Source organism: Cervus elaphus, chromosome 19 (assembly GCF_910594005.1).
Source record: "Cervus elaphus chromosome 19, mCerEla1.1, whole genome shotgun sequence".
NCBI classification, from domain to species: domain Eukaryota; kingdom Metazoa; phylum Chordata; class Mammalia; order Artiodactyla; family Cervidae; genus Cervus; species Cervus elaphus.
Window position 1 is genome coordinate 68,951,388 of NC_057833.1, and position 13,732 is coordinate 68,965,119.

The following is a 13,732-nucleotide window of genomic DNA, read 5'->3' on the forward strand; positions in this document are numbered from 1 at the left end:
GGCCTAAAAGATACTGAGTTGAAATAAAAACTGCTAGTAATGTGAGTGTAAATTGCTATAGTTACTTTGGAAAACTGCTTAGTGTTATGTTTTTAACACTTAACATTAACTTGATCCGGTAACTCCTATCCTTCCTAGGTGTGTTCCCAGAGAAATGCTTGCCATGGACTCCAGAGAGATGAGTAAGGGAATGTTCAGAGCAGCATTACTTGTCAGAGGTCGAAGCATGTGAACTGGAAAAAACACAGTGTCCATCAACAGGACAATGGCTAAGCAATCTACGGTAGAACAGAATATTATATAGCAGTGAAGATGAATAAAGCCCAGCTATGCAAAACTATGGGGCTTCCCAGGTGGCTCAGTGGGTAAAGAATCTCTGCAATGCAGGAGACACAGGAGACAAGGGTTCGATCCCTGGGTTGGGAAGATCCCCTGGAGAAGGAAATTGCAACCCGCTCCTGTATTATTGTCTGGAAGATCCCATGGACAGAGGAGCCTGGCGGGCTACCGTTTATAGGGTCACAGAATTAGACACAACTAAACTGGCTTAGCGCACACGCATAATTATACGTGTGAAGCTTAGAAGCAATGAGTGACAAGGCTTAGAAGTTTACTTTTTGAATAATATTTGTGAAAGCTAAAAATCTTTAGCTTTTAGGGATGTATTTATTTGTATTAAGATTTCCTTTTATTAAATTTATGGATTTATTCATTTATTTTTGGCTGCACTGGGTCTTACTGTCCGCGGGCTTTCTCTAGTTTTGGTGAGTGGGGGCTACTCTGTGTTATGGTTTGAGGCCTTCTCATTGCGGGGGCTTCTCGTTGCAGGGCTCAGGCTCTAGGTGCATAGGCCTCAGTAGTTGTGGCTCGCAGGCTCTAGAGTGGGGGATGAGTTGCTCCATGGCATGTGGAATCCTCCCAGACTAAGGCTTGAACCTGTGTTTTCTGAAACAGCAGGCGAATTGTTAACCACTGGGCCACCAGGGAAGTCCTTATAGTAAGATTTTTAAAAACAAGGTAAATAAAAATATAAAATTGAGGGACTCCCCTGGTGGTCCAGTGGCTAAGACTCTCATCTCTCAAACCCAGGGGCCCTGGGTTTGATCCCTGGTTGGGGAACTGGATCCCACATGCCACAACTAAGAACCCGGTGCAGCCAAATATATAAATAAAAACAAGTTTAAAAAAAAAAATATATATATATATATATATATATATATATATATATATATAATTGAGGATAGTTAGGCAGGGAGATAGGGTAGGTAAGAAGTATAGCATTATTGGCAATAATCTCTTTCTTTTTTTCTTTTAATGTGCATTGTAATATTTTTAAGAGCGATAGCCAGGATGGAGTGTTTACCAAACAGTTTATCATTTCATTTTATTTGATTTTCAAGCTTCTCCAGGGGAGATGCTGCATTTCATAGGTGACGTAAACCTAGGAGGGTAGTTAATAGTTAGGATGGCAGATCCTAGTTGGCTAAATCCAAGGGGCACAGTCAACAGGATACAATTTAACAGGAGTAAACATGTTGACATTGGTTTCCAATATTAGCAGCAAAGGTATAGCTAGAATTAGGAACAGTGACATTTTTTGTTTGTTTTGTCTTGGCCATGTGCCTGACACGTGGGATCTTACTTCCCTTGGTGGTGGATCAAACTTCCGCCTCCTGCGGTGGAAGCACAGACTCTTAGCCACTGGACTGCCAGGGAAGTCTAGGATTAGTGATTTTTTAAAAAAGAAACGTCTAGGATCTTGTATGAATGCAGTTTTAGTAAACTATCAAGCTTATTTGGCAATAATCTAGTTCTTAAGTTGAGGGGTAGGTACATAATGTTCATTTTATTATTAGATTTTGTACCTTACATATGTTACTGGAAATTCTTTTGAATGTGTTGCAATTGAAAACATCACTGGTGTCTCCTGTTTTCGCATGTTGAATTTGAAAATAGCAATGTAGATAAAATCAGGAAACCACACAATTTTATAATTGGAAGAGGCCTTCAAGATGATGGCTACTCTGAAAGGTAACCATTTAAAAATTATAACTACTAGGGAATATTTATAGTTTGGAAAATTGGGGATGACTCTAAACATAAAAGCAATGGTAAACGTCATGAAAAAACTGAGGTTTTATTTAATTAAAATGTAAAATTGATACATCAAAAATCATCTTAAAATTAAAAGGCAAATGGTAAACTGGTTTAAAATAATGCCATAAGCAGGGACTGCCCTGGTGGCTCATTGGTAAAGTCTGCCTTGTAGTGCAGGGGACTTGGGTTCAATCCCTAGTTGGGGAACAAAGATTCCTCATGCAACTGAACCCAGAGCAGTGCAGCTCCTGAAGCCTGCATGCTCTGGAGCCCCCACCACAACTGGAGAGCCTGTGTGCTGCAACTAGGAACTCATACAGCCAAATTAAAAAAAAAAAAAAAGCCACAACTATATACCAGCCCAGCGTTGACGTCCTTAATATAACATTATGACAGCTTACGGAAGAACACGAATGAACTTTTTGGCCAACCCAATATAAAGAACCCATAAAATCAGTAGGAAATGTAGTAATACCAAAGTTGAAAAATGGCAGTGAACGTTAGCACGGTGAAGAAAACTATCAACAAAAGGAGAAAATAGCCTACGGGATGGAGAAGATATTTGCAAACAATATGTCCATAAGGAGTTAATATTTAAAATACAGAATTCAACATAAAAAAAAAGTTTAAAAAATGGGCAGAGGACTTTAGAAATAGACGTTTTTCAGGAGAAGACATACAGGTGACCAATAGACTTATGCAAAAATGTTCTATATCACTAATCTTCAGGGAATTCTAAATCAAAACCACAATGAGGGACTTCCCTGGTGGTCCAGTGGTAAGACTCTGCACACCCATTGCAGAGGGCATGGATTCAATTCCTGGTTGGGGAAGAAAGATGCTGCATGCTGGGCAGTAAGGCAAAAAAAAAAAAAACAAAAACCCAACAACTCCTAAACAAATAATTCCCTGGTGGCTCAGATGGTAAACAGTCTGCCTGCAATGCGGGAGACCCATTTGATCCCTGGGTCGGGAAGATCCCCTGGAGAAGGAAATGGCAACCCACTCCAGTATTCTTGCCTAGAAAACCCCATAGATGGAGGAGCCTGGCAGGCTACATACCACAGGGTCGCAAAGAGTCAGACATGACTGAGCGATTTCACTCACTAAACAAAAAAACAAAAAAACAATGACCCATTAATGATGTATCACCTCACACCTGTCAGAAAGGCTATCATAAAAAAACAAGTATTAGTAAGTATTAGTGAGGATGTGGAGAAAACTTTTGTACAGGAAGCAACTTAAGTGTGAACATTCTACAGCGGTCCCTGCGAGTTCCCTGGCAGTCCAGTGGTTAGGACTCAGCGCTTCCACTGTTTCCCTGTTTCAATCACTGGTGGGGAACTAAGATCCCAAGCCCCTCGATTGGCATGACAAAAAAAAAGAAAAAAAAAAAAAAAACTCAAACAACAGAGGAATGGCTAAACAGGTCATGGATACTCAAACATGGACTATTTTGTAGCTGTCAAAATGTATCAGGTGTGATGGAGATCTCAGCTTGAGGTTTTCTCTGACCTGGAGTTTATTCCTTTCACCATCCCTAAGCAGGTCTCTGGAGGTCAGAGACAACTGCTTTCCCCTTTGTGGGTATCTGATACCAGGTGTCAGTCCACTCCCCCCCATACCCCCCAATAATGAATTCCCTATTTTCCCAAAGAGGAGGAAACCTCCAGTCCTTGCTTGAAAATGCTGTGTTGGAAGGGTTCAGAAAGGTTCAGATGGCAGAATTAAGACTCCTTCATCCCTAGGGTGGGCTTCCCAGGTGATGTAAAGAACCCACCTGCCAATGCAGGAACTGTAAGAGAGGCGGGTTTGATCCCTCGGTCTGGAAGATCCCCTGGAGAGGGAAATGGCAACCCACTCCAGTATTCTTGCCTGGAGAATCCCATGGATGGAAGAGCCTGGTGGGCTACAGTCCATGGGGTCAGAAAGATCTGGACACGACTGAAGAGACCTACCATGCAGGGACCACACCCTAGGGTAGCGATGGAAATCTCCTGTTGCTCTTAGTAAAGGAAGACTTAGTTAATACATCCAGCTCTCAGTTGTGCTGAAAGGGAGAGTAATGCCAAGGAGGAAAAGAAATCCACTGAGTGAACAAGTTCAGCTCCCTACTGTCCACCTCCTTCAGCCAACATCCTAGCAAGGCGACCCCTATGCGCCTCCTCTCCTGTCTCCTTCATTCGGCAAAAGCTTTGGCCACCTTCACTGTGAGCTGGGAACACAGATCCGGGTCCTTGCCCCCAGGGCTTCCACATGTCTCCAGGGGAGGCAGACACCCTGGACCCGCAAGGGCAAGGTGGGTGAGCAGAGTTTCAGGGCAGCTGGAAGGCGGCCTGTGCCACCCCCGGAGGTGACATAGTGACATTGAGAGTGAAAGTCGCTCAGTCGTGTCGGACTCTTTGCAATTCCGTGGACTGTCCATGGAACTCTGCAGGCCAGAATCCTGGAGTGGGTAGCCTTGCCCTTATCCAGGGGATCTTCCCAACCCAGGGATTGAATCCAGGTCTCCTGCATTGCAGGCAGATTTTTTACCACCGAGCCACCAGGGACGCCCCGTGACATTGAAGGCCTGAGCTAATGTTTCAGGGTTTCGGGTAGGATACTGGGGCGGGCCAGGCGGTGATCGACGCCGAAAGGGGCATGGAGGAGGGCAGCGGGAACGGTGCTCCGGAGCGGCCAGAAGCCCGGGCCAGTGTGGCCAGCGGAGGCCGGAGCTGCGGGCAGGATTTGGGGTTGTGCCGGGCAGTGGGGCCCCCACTAAGGGGGATCTCCATCCGGCCTTTCCCACGGCCTGCTTCCCACGCTCCCGCAGCCACCTGCTCTGTCCTTGGGGGGACGCTTCTTTGCCCTCCCCGCCCCAATCGGGTGCACTGGCCGCGGGGTCTCAGGGCTCGGCCCACAGGCACCTGCTACCGGGGCTCCCTCTTAACCAGGTAAAGGGCTGGGGCGCCGGGCATGGGTTTGGCAAGCAAGGGCTCGGATTTCCTACCTTTGATCTTGCTGTTTGATCCCCCCCTAGAGAGACTTATTTATAGAAACCAGTCATTCCATCCAGACCGGCTCTCCGGCTTTTGCTGTTGTCAAGATGCCTGATGGGTGGCTGGGTCAGGCCGCTCTCCAGGCTGCAGTCTTGCTCCCCGCGCGCTGCGTCCCAAGTTCCAATTCAGCGGCATCTGCAGCCCTTGGCTTCTCCAGGAGATGGTTGTTTTCTCCCTTCAGGGCCCTGTGGTTCCTGAGATGCTTCTTGCTTTTTTACACTCTGAGTTTCTCTTCTTTTCCCCCACCAGATTTACCGTTATTTTTTTTTATAGACTTTTAGCTCTGGGGACAAAGAAGCAGGGTTTGCATAGAGGCCTTTTAAAAATCCAAGGTTGATTGCAAAGCAAGGGAAATTAACAAGGGGACATTGCAGCCTTGCCTCTGCGGAGCCTGGGTAGTGGTACCTCTATGGGAACCAAATTCAGTGAAGACCGGGAAGCGAAGTCCAGGCTGGGGATGTGAGGGGCTGTATGACAGCTCCTGGCTTCCCCATCCACTCTTTCCAGTGAACTTCCCTTTCAGACTCATGAAATTTCCAGTAGCAACGGTTTATAACTGTATATGACTTTTCCCTCTCCCTTTTAAGCAGGGTTTGGCTTTATCTAATCACTAAGTTGCAGTTTCCAAGGGAAAATGTTCAGGTTGGCTGAGAGAAAAGAGAAAATTATGATGTGATTCATCGGTCCCTTTTGTGGCACTTTCAGCCACGAGGAGAGGACCTGGCTGTCCTGGATGTTACTGCAGCATCTGCCATTTCAGGCTGAGTCTGCTTTGTTTGTTTTGGGGGAGGATCCATGAAACTTATGATTGGTACAAATATGACTCTTGAATTTTCACATAATTGCAGTGTTACGTGATATGCAGTGATATGCATAACTGGGTATGCATAACCAAGATATGTCTTGGTTTTATGATGTTTATACATTCTATATGCTTCGAGATTCTTTTTTTTTAATAACATTTTTTTATGTGGACCATTTTAAAGTCTTTATTGACTTTGGTATAATATTGCTTCTGTTTTATATTTTGATTATTTTGGCCTTGAGGCATGTGGATCTTAGTTCCCCAGCCAGGATTGAACCTGAACCCTCTGCCCTGGAAGGTGAAGTCTTAAGCACTAGCCTGCCCGGAAGTCCCTAAATTTTTTTTTTAGTTTTCTTTTCCATTATGGTTTATCATAGGATACTGAATACAGTTCTCTGCTATAGAGTAAGACCTTGTTTGTCCATTTCTGTAGGTATGTATAAGTGAGTCTGCTTTTTAAATCATCTTCACCTGTGTTTTTCTGGATGCCACGCACATTCCCAGGGCTCTCTGGCTTAGGGCCCTTTCAGCTGTTGACCCTTCAGTCCCTTTATTCTTTCAGTTGTCCTTTGATGCCCCTCTGCTTGTCCCTTGGTTCTTTCTTGCTCCCTTCTCACTGCTCAGATATACCCTGGATGGGCCCTGGGCTGGGTGGGGAGATGCGCTGCTAATGATCTTTCTCATTTCATTAAACAAAATTTTTTTTCTTTTTTTGGCCTGGCTGTGTGGTTTGCAGGATCTTAGATCCCTGATTGAACCCGAATCCCGGCAGCGAAATCCCAGAGCCCTAACCATTGGACCACTAAGGAATTCCGTTTCTCATTTAAAGTGTAATGGTTTTAGTCCGTTTCCCCATTCATTCGTTTGACCCCAATAACTCGCCCTCTAAAAGTGAGATCTTTGTTCAGAAAATGGGACAGAATTGCTCAGAAGACAAACTCGGTGCTTGGAGGGAGTGAGGGGCAGTTCATCTATTTGCAGTGTAGCCTCTGATCAGGCAGAGGCAGTTCAGACTTTTGAGGCTGCTAAGGGCTTTGTGAATGCGCGTGGCATTGTCAGTTCTGGAAACTTACGGTACTGATCACCCCAGCTGCCGGCCCTGTCTGATGGGCAGGTAACCGCTCACAGGTGGTGACTCCCCTCCCCAACTAGGACAACTTTTATTATGTGCCTGGGATATAAAGGACCACTCTCCTCTGCAGGATGAAGACAAGTTTGCTTTCTACGGAGAAAATTTTGTGAGTACTTCGCTCTCTAGTGGCCAACTGGGCGCAAGAGGTAACAGTTTTACTTCACTTTACAAATAGAAGTTAGGAGGCAGTTTAGTGTCAGGAAACTTTTTCGGAGCATCTACTGTGCTGTCACAGTGCTAAAGGCCAGGGATGTGGCGGTAAATGAGGTCACTGCTAATCAAATCCTTGTAAATTAGATCACGGTGTAAATGTATTAGGATTTTTTGAGAATTTTAGAGCTTGAAGGGGAAGTTAGAGATGATCTGGTTTGTCTTCCTTTTGCTTTTTTTAAATAGTTGAAAAACCAGGGTCCGGAGAGATGAAATGATGTCCTTAAGAGCATATGGCTAGTTAGGGAAAGGGGGAAAAATGCCAGTGACATTCAGTGGACAATCATCCTTTGATTTTCGTAACTTATTCTGAAATACTTCTGGGCTTACCACAAAGTTGCAAAAATAGTACAGAGTTCATTTGCTCAGCTTCCTCCAGTGTTAATATCTTATACAACCATGGATTTGTCAAAATGCATACATTAACATTAGCATAATACTATTAACTATAGATGTCAGATTTCACTAGTTTTTCCACTACAGTTCCTTTGCTGTTTCAGATCCAATTCAGGATATCACATAGCACTTCTATACTTACCACATTGCATCTGGACTCTAGATTTTTTTTTTTTTTTTTTTTTGGACTCTAGATTTTAACTTAAGATTTTCGTTACTATTCCTTGAAACAGTAATGAATTAGTGAGAGTCTGCCGCCGTACAGACACGGTGTCAGAAGCCCCCTTTGCCTGTGTGAGCAGGCTTGGTGTGTTTCCAGAGCCAGCTGTTTGCCCTGGGGATCTTGCTGCAATCCTACAAAAGCTCTGTGGGTGTGCTTGAACTCTGCACAGTCCTAGCTTATCTGATCTGGGTGCAAATGGATGTCCTCGGGGCTCAGAGTGGCACACCCTGCACTGCCTGCCGTCATTCCCTCTTAAATTTATTTTTAAAATATTTATTTTTCTTTATTTGGCTGCGCTGGTCCTTGTTGCAGCATGCAGGATCTTCAATCTTCATGACGGCAGGCAGGTTCTTTGGTTGCGGCCAAAGTGAACTCAATCATAGCAGGTGAGATCTGGTTTCCTGACCAGGGACTGAATCTGGGCCCCTTGCACTGAGAGCGCAGAGTCTTAGCTACTCGACCACTAGGGGAGTCCTGAGCACCTTTTACTTGCCAAATGGCTTTTTTGAAGAGCTTATTCAGGTCTTTAGCACACACCCCCCCCCCCCCCTTTTTTTCCCCTGACTTTTTCTTACTGATTTGTAATTTTGTTCTTTTGGCCATGCCAGGCAGCATGCCGGATTCTAGTTCTCCTACCAGCGATTGAACCTGTGCCCCTGAAGTGGAAGGGTGGAGTCTTAACCACTGGACCGCAGGGGAAGTCCCTGGAATTCTTTACTATAGGCTAGGGAGTGAATCTTTATTGAGTATTTGTATTTTGCAAATACCTTTTTCATTTTAGAACTTGTCTTTCTTATAGTGCATGCTCAGTTGTGTCTCCATGGACTCTTTGTGACTCCATGGACTGTAGCCCGCCAGGCTCTTCTGTCCATGGGATTTCCCAGGCAAGGATCCTGGGGTGGGTTGCCATTTCCTCCTCCAGGGGATCTTTGTGACCCAGAGACTGAACCCAAGTTTCCTGCTTGGCTTCCCTTGTGGCTCAGATGGTAAAGAATCTGCCTGCAATGCGGGAGACCTGCGTTCCATCCCTGGGTTGGGAAGATCCCCTGGAGAAGGGAAAGGCTACCCACTCCAGTATTCTGGCCTGGAGAGTTCCATGGACTATACAGTACATGGGGTCACAAAGAGTCGGACATGACTGAGCGACTTTCACTTTCACTCCTTCTTGGCAGGAGCCACCTGGAAAGCCATAGTGTCTTAATAGACGTTTTTAATTTTAATGTATCAGTCTTTTCTTCTTTAACTTCTGGTTTTGGTATCTTGATCGACTAGTCCTTCCCTATCTGAGGTCACAAAACTATTCTTTATTCTGAAAACTTTATTGTTCTTCACTCTTGATTCTTGTATGCCACAACTCCATCCATCCATCCATCCATCCATCCATCCATCCATCTTCCTCCTTAAGTACATCCTCTAGTGATCAGCTAGATTAGCTGAAGTCTGAGGTCACATTTCGGAAAACATCTTTTTTTTTTGGTGCTCTACTTGAGTGATCGTTTGGGGAGGTCAACAGTTTTAGGCTGAGCTAGTTCCCTCAATATTTTGAATGTGTTATTCTATTGTTTTCTATCTCATTGCTCTGACTTTGGAAGCAACCTTGTCTTCCTTCCCATTCCCTTTGGAGAGAGTCTTTTTGCTTGATAATCTTTAGTGACGCTCTGTTGAACTCAGGTTTCAATTTGTACTGATAGCTCAGTTGGTAAAGAATCTGCCTCCAACGCAGGTAGACCCCGGGTTGATTCCTGGGTTGGGAAGATCCGCTGGAGAATGGATAGGCTACCCACCCCAATATTCTTGGGCTTCCCTGGTGGCTCGGCTGGTAAACAATCCGCCTGCAATTCGGGACACCTGGGTTCGATCCCTGGGTGGGGAAGATCTCCTGGAGAAGGGAAAGGCTACCCACTCCAAGATTCTGGCCTGGAGAATTCCATGGATGGTATAGTCCATGGGGTCTCAAAGAGTTGGGACACGACTGAGCAACTTTCACAACCTTATCTTTAAAACTGAGATTTTCTTTAAAAATACAGTAACATTTTCTTAGCAGTTTAATATATGTTTCATATTATTCCAAGATTTATAGTGAATAAATTTGGTTGATTCTCCTGGTTAGTGTTATCTTGACCTACTAATAGTCACTGTTTATTTTTACTGCAGAAAATCAGGTAGATAGCTATTATCTTGGTATTTGTTGATGTTTAGTGTCTGACTTTGACTCTTTGTGACCCCATGGACTGTAGCCCGCCAGGCTCCTCTGTCCATGGGATTTCTCAGGCAAGCATACTGGAGTGGGTTGCCATTTCATTCCCCACAGAATCTTCCTAACCCAGGGATCAAACCCATGGCACCTGCATTGCTGGTGGATTCTTTACCACTGTGCCACAGGTAGCTATTAATTATATAATTAAGATATAATGATGCATTACATGTGTCATCATTATAGGTTTATGTGAAAACTTCTTAAGGTTTTATGTGAAAATTTCTTTTAATTCTTGGGTCACAGTTCACATCTTGTCTTCACTGTCATCTATATTTTAAACTACAGACAACTCTGGTTGTAGAGTCCTTTTGATAAATATAAAACTTTAGAAGCAATAATAACAGTATAAAAATAACCAAAGTTTACCAAAATAAAATGCCATTAATGTAATAAATTTCTCAGCTTCATTGTATAAAAAGAAATCATTTAGGGAAATTTAAAAGACATTTAATATAAAATTTTTCTATTTGGAATAAACCTTTCAAATAGTGACTCAAATTAACAAAAATTTTTGTTTCTAAGTGCATGTCTGTTTCTGCTTTGTAAATAACTTTGTATCTTTTTTTTGTATAAATGATATCTTAGCATATTTGTCTTTAACTTACTTCACTTAGTATGATAATGTCTAGGTTCATCTATATTGTTGCAAAAGGCTTTTTTTTTTAATGGCTGAGTACTATTTCATTGTATATATGTACCATATCTTTATCCATTCATCTGTTGTGGACATTCAGGTTGCTTCCAAGTCTTGGCTATTGTAAATAGTGCTTTGGTGAATACTGGGGTGCATGGATCTTTTTGAATTATACTCCCCTAGGAGTGGGACTGCTGGATCAGATGGTACAAAACTAATTTTTGAGCAAGGGAAGTGGTGGTTGGTTTGGGCCTGGGCATTTGCTAATTAGCAAGATTTAAATAACAACTTTTTCTAGAACAACCCAGATGCAAGGAATGACAGAGGTGACTTTAGCACTGCTTCTTGAACTCTGTGAATCACCTGGGGATTTTCTTCAAGTGCGGGTGCTGATTCAGTGGTTCTGGGGTGGGGCCTGGGATTCTGCATTTAAAGCAAGGCCCCTATGATCCTGATACAGCCAAGGACCACACTTTGAGTAGTCAGGGGCTACATGACATGAATCAGGTGTACACAGTACAATCCCTGATGTCTTAGTTTTGCATCCTTCTCCTTTGCTGTCTGGGGATGATGAGCTAAGCTCCTTTCTAAGCCTTTTCCATCATTTTACATGGGATCATAAATGGGGCTTACTATGTGACTTCTCTTATTCCTCTTCTCTATCTGCCTTACTGAGTTCCCTCCTAGGTGTGAATGGTATCACTGCTCTTCAATCCCTCCTCAATCTAGAGGGACCTTACCCCCTTCTCAGTTCATCCTGTCCCCTACGGTCCCCATACTTTGTAATCCAGCACTGGCTGATCCTCACGTTTTCTCACATTGCTTTTTCTTAAACTTTTTTTTTTTTCCTGCTGCACTGGGTCTTCATTGGGACATGTGGGTGTCTCTAGTTGCAACGCAAGGGCTTAGCTGGCCCGTGGCATGTGGGATCTTAGTTCCCCAACCAGGGATCGAACTCTTGTCCCTTGCATTAGAAGGTGGATTCTTAACCACTGGACCACCAGAGAAGTCCCTCTTATGATGTTTTCTGAGACCCTGATATCCTGAAGCATCTAAGCGCAAACCTCTGAAGTTCTCATCTGGCCAGATGGAGTTATGGTGTCTGTGGGAAGCAGAGGGCACAAAGTTCTTGAGGAACTTGGAAAAACTAGGGTTACTTGTGACCTTCAGGTAGAAGAGGTGACCTCTGCATTTCTAGCTGAGCCATAATTTAGCAAACTCCAAGAAGGCTATCTGAAGAGCTCTTCGAATAAAGCATTAGGGTTAGTCACTTGGTTAAATGATTCTAATTAGGTAAACTAATTAATTTTGTCTGTACTGGGTCTTTGTTGCTGTATGCAAGCTTTCTTCAGCTGCAGCCAGTGGGGGCTACTTGTCATTGCAACGCGAAGGCTTCTCATTGTGGCGGCTTCTCTCCTTGCTGAGCACAGGCTCTAGGCACACAGGCTTTGGTAGAAGGCTACTCCCTGTTGGGCTTAGTTGCCCTGGTGGTAGGTGGAATCTTACCGGACCAGGGGTCCAACCAAGTCCCCTGCATTGGCAGGCGAATTCTTATCCACTCCACCACCAGAGAAATCTCTATACTGCTGGTTTTTTTTTTTTTTTTTTAATTTTATTTCTTTGACTTCGTCGGGTCTTAGTTGTGGCATGAGGGATCCAGTTCCCTGACCGGGGATCGAACCTGGGCCCCCTGCATTGGAGGTGCAGAGTCTTAGCCACTGGATCCCTAGTAAGTCCCTATGCTGCTATTTAAAGCAGATGAATGTTCAGCTATGTTAAAAATCAGCCCCTGGATTAAGACAGACTTGGGAGCAGCCTCCCTACAATCTGCCCTCCATTTACAGCAAAGGTGGGGGCGGGAAGTAACGCAGAGAAAACATCTGCGCTACTTGAGCTGAGGACGCTGTTCTTTACCCACTGCCTTTAAAAAAAGATGATGTTCCAGGGGAGAAACCTGTCAGGGTCAGGGACCACCATGATTCTCTGAGGGGACAGGGACACTGAATCCTGTTTCCCTTTCTCTCGTTGTCATAGGATACTCATAGTCAGGCTGGTGACCCACATGTTCAAGAACAGCAGGCCGCCTTATAGTGCTCTTCTGTCTTCCACTTGTTTCCTGTCCTTATTTTGCGTCCAGAAATACACAATATTATTGCATTGTGTGAATTTATGTCTTTATCCTAAAATTCCTTTTGCTTGAAGGCTTGGTTCAGTTCAGTTCAGTTGCTCAGTTGTGTCCCACTCTGCGATCCCATGGACTGCAGCACGCCAGGCTTCCCTGTCCATCACCAACTCCCAGAGCTTGCTTAAACTCATGCCCGTCGAGTTGGTGATGCCATCCAACCATGTCATCCTCTGTTGTCCCCTTCTCCTCCTGCCCTCAATCCTTCCCAGCATCAAGGTCTTTCCAGTGAGTCAGTTCTTCACATCAGGTGACCACAGTTCAAAAGCATCCATTCTTCAGCGCTCAGCTTTCTTTATAGTCCAACTCTCACATCCATACATGACTCCTGGTCAAACCATAGCTTTGACTAGACGGACCTTTGTTGGCAAAGTAATGATGTCTCCACTTTTTAATGTGCTGTCTAGGTTGATCATAGCTTTTCTTCCAAGGAGCAAATGTCTTTTAATTTCATCGCTGCAGTCACCATTGGCAGTGATTTTGGAGCCCAAGAAAATAAAGTCTGTCACTATTTCCATTGTTTTCCCATCTATTTGCCATGAAGTGATGGGACCAGATACCATGATCTTAGTTTTTTGAATGTTGAGTTTTAAGTCAACTTTTTCACTCTCCTCTTTCATCAAGAGGCTCTTTAGTTTTTTGCTTTCTGCCATAAGGGTAGTGTCATCTGCATCTCTGAGGTTATTGATATCTCTCCTGGCAATCTTGATTCCAGCTTGTGCTTCATCCAGCCCAGCATTTCATACTCCTTTCTC